Here is a 3743-nt window from a genome sequence, read left to right on the forward strand (position 1 = left end):
ACGGCAAGGGAAGTAGAGAGGGGGCCCACCACGCACGCTGTAGTGGGTGTAAACTTGACGGTGGCTGTATTACGACGGCTGTAGAGAGAGAGAGAGAGAGAGAGAGAGAGAGAGAGAGAGAGAGAGAGAGAGAGAGAGAGAGAGAGAGAGAGAGAGAGAGAGAGAGAGAGAGAGAGAGAGAGCACCATCTGGGGTTCTGATAAATTCTTTTCTCGATTCCTTCCCCACTGAGTCCAAAAAAAGGAGAAAAAAATAAACTTTCACTGAACCTTTAATCTTTTTTCCCTCTCATTTTTCATCCAACAACAACATTTGACAGGGAAAAGAAGTAAATAAGTCGGGAGTGAGAGAGTGAGTGATTTCTCTTTTCCTCTTTTTTTTTTTTGGTTCTTGTCTTTCTTTTCCTTTTTTTTTTATTATTTCCTTTTAGCTCCCTCGTTCTAATCAGTGTTTGTAGTTGGCACGCAATTCGAGAAAATTACTAAAGCAACAACAGATCAACTTTCGCTATGCAGATGTTGATTAAGAAAAAGAATAATAACTCGCTGATCAGTACACGTCCACATGTACAGGAAAAAAAAATACACACACACACACACACACACACACACACACACACACACACACACACACACACACACACACACACACACACACACACACACACACACACACACACACACACACACACACGAAATATATACGTATATTTACACACAGACGCACACAAATACATAAAACGTCTGCATTTGTTTAGTCTATCTCGCTCTACGGTGTTGTGTGTTTGTATGTACAGGAGCAGCACCCACCTGTTAGTCAGTTACCTGCAGGTGAGAGAGAGAGAGAGAGAGAGAGAGAGAGAGAGAGAGAGAGAGAGAGAGAGAGAGAGAGAGAGAGAGAGAGAGAGAGAGAGAGAGAGAGAGAGAGAGAGAGAGAGAGAGAGAGAGAGAGAGAGAGAGAGAGAGAGAGAGAGGTGCATGTGTATTCTCTTGTGTACAAATTACAAAATGTTATTATGTACATCTTAAACCGACCACTGAGCGTTTATTTAGTACACCGGATAAATCGTATATCGTTAACACCCACAACACGACCCCTCGACCGCGGAACGGGTGAGAGCGAGGGGTTGAGAGAGCCTGAGTAGGACTGTCCTCCTTCTGCGCCCGGGCCTCCTCCGGGCGCCGCTAACTAAAGTGTAAGGACTGCCTAAGCCAAGGGACATAAGGGCCGGGGAAGGAAGGGAGGAAAGGTGGGAGGGAGGGAGGGATTAGGGGGGGTCAAAGGTTGTTATATATATATTTATATATATATCTGGAAGCCATTATTCAACGCCTTTAACGTTAAATCTGTATGTTAAGTAAGTTGTAGTAAGTCAGCAGCGGGAAGGGTGTGGGAATACTCGGCCGCAGCGAACCACACACAAAACATCACAGGGATACATAGGATTCAAATATGGCTGCAGTATGTAGTAGGTTCAGAATCTCTAAACACCGATAAATTCCTCTGAGTTTCAACATATATCAACAAGCCCCGAGACACCACCGCCGAGACGTGTATCTCCCTTTCTGGTTGGCTAAGCACCGACCACTGAGTTCATTTGTTTACACGTGGCGTCACATTCCCTCGCTCCATTGCGCTCTGATTGCCTGAGCCGCAGTCACTGATAAAGTATGTGCATGGGTGGCGCCCGGTGCTTCATTCTGTAGCCAGCGCGACGGTCTCCAGCAGGCGGCCAGGCGTCCCCCTTAGAAGCGGCGGGCCCACAGCAGGCACGCCGCCCCCGCCAAGCCGGCAAGAGGGTACAAATGCGATGCTCCGCGGGAACCTGAGGGAAGTGGACGTACCGTATTAATTTCGTGGCTCAACATCCTTGTGTCAAGATTTAGAATGGTGCAAAGTTATCACAAGGCTTTGAAGGACTGCACAAACCAAAGGCGGAGGAATATAATGCCTGGAAGTAATGAGATTAACAATTTTACTCCTCAATTCGTCCTTTGTAAACAATGAGCACTGCAAAAAAATTGACACAAGCACAGAAAAAAAAGAGAAAAAAAAAGGAGAATAATTTTACCTTTCCTAATACGATACAGATCTATAGACTCTGACGCTAAAATGTGTCTATGAAACTAGTTGATGACTAGGAAATCACGTTGCAGCGAAGGGTTAGACAAGAATCAGAGTATGTGAGGCGGAGTGCAGGTAAAGTGTGGGACTGACCTGAGCTGGGGCTGATGGCGGGAAGGTTGAGGCTCCGCTCCTGGTCTCTCAAGTCCAGCTCCTCGCCTTCTGCAAAGCGATGGGGCGGTGAAAGGCACAAAGCTATCGTGCTCCGCTAAAACGTCAGTGATTCTCCTCACCCCCTCAGCTTTACAGTTCTGATTTATTAGTTTGTTATTGTTATTATTATCACTATTATCATCATCATAATAGTTATTTAATGATACTTCTGTTGGAAAAATAATCACAACTCTTTATTATATTCATTGTTATCACCATAATGGTTATTTAGTGATACCTTTCGTGAAAATACTTAATAAAAATACTGTAATTAAACTAACTTAAGTGTTCATTAACTTAAGTGGTGAGGGGCCAGACCGGGCGGGGCGGGCCTCATGCAGACTAACTTAGGGTGACAAACAACTAACTGAGAGGGAGGTGTCAGGGGCGGGATGAGGAAGGGACACAAGACACGGGGGTGGAAAGGGCAGGGAAGGAGGGAGGGTGGGAGGGAGGAAGGGAGGGAGAGAGAGAGACAGGGACGAGGACACTGGTGAGAAGGGCAGGAAGGTACAGGAAGACGGACAATGGAGATGCATCCATCGTAGAAAAAAAAAAAAAGGGAAAATAAATAAAAAAAAATTGTAAAGCAAAAAAAAAAAAAAAAAAAAAAGAAAAATTTAAATAAAGTTATGTTGCTGTTAAGGAAAATAATAAAGCCACGTAAATAAAATAAAGCTAAATAATTTGGTACACATGAGTTCATTTGTGTCACGAAGATTTTATAAACAGTCAGAACTTTCGCCACAGTCACTCCTAAGTCACCCATTGCTGTAGCCATCTGCCAAATGCTAAGTGCCTTGCTCTTCACAATTCATAGTAGTTCAAAGTGCACCCTGCAGTACCTAACACCCATAGACACTACAAATACACGTAGACAACAGTAAAACACACACACACACACACACACACACACACACACACACACACACACACACACACACACACACACACACACACACACACACACACACACACACACACACACACACACACACACACACACACACACACACACACACACACCCTCCCTCTCCTCCACCCTCTGACTACTTCATGCCACGTATTAAAATTCTTCGCAATGATGTTTTCCATGCCCTCGCTGGCCCAAACCCTCGGAAGGCTTATGGACCTGATGGGGTCCCTCCTATTGTTCTCCGAAACTGTGCCTCCGTGCTTGCACCTGGCCTAGTCAAACTCTTTCAGCTCTGTCTGTCAACATCTACCTTTCCTTCTTGCTGGAAGTTTGCCTACATTCAACCTGTTCCTAAAAAGGGTGACCGCTCTAGTCCCTCAAACTACCGTCCTATTGCTTTAATTTCCTGCTTATCTAAAGTTTTTGAATCTATCCTCAACAGGAAGATTCTTAAACATCTATCACTTTACAACATTCTATCTGATCGCCAGTATGGGTTCCGTCAAGGCCGCTCTACTGGTGATCTTCTGGCTTTCCTTACTGAGTCTTG

General features: G+C 44.8%; 1 pseudogene; it reads right to left on the bottom strand.

The window, feature by feature from the left end:
* Nucleotides 1–867: 867 nt before the first annotated feature.
* LOC135104320 (lachesin-like) overlaps nt 868–3743 on the bottom strand; it is a 30996-nt pseudogene continuing 28120 nt past the window's right edge.

Source organism: Scylla paramamosain, chromosome 10 (genome assembly GCF_035594125.1).
Source record: "Scylla paramamosain isolate STU-SP2022 chromosome 10, ASM3559412v1, whole genome shotgun sequence".
In the NCBI taxonomy this organism is placed as follows: domain Eukaryota; kingdom Metazoa; phylum Arthropoda; class Malacostraca; order Decapoda; family Portunidae; genus Scylla; species Scylla paramamosain.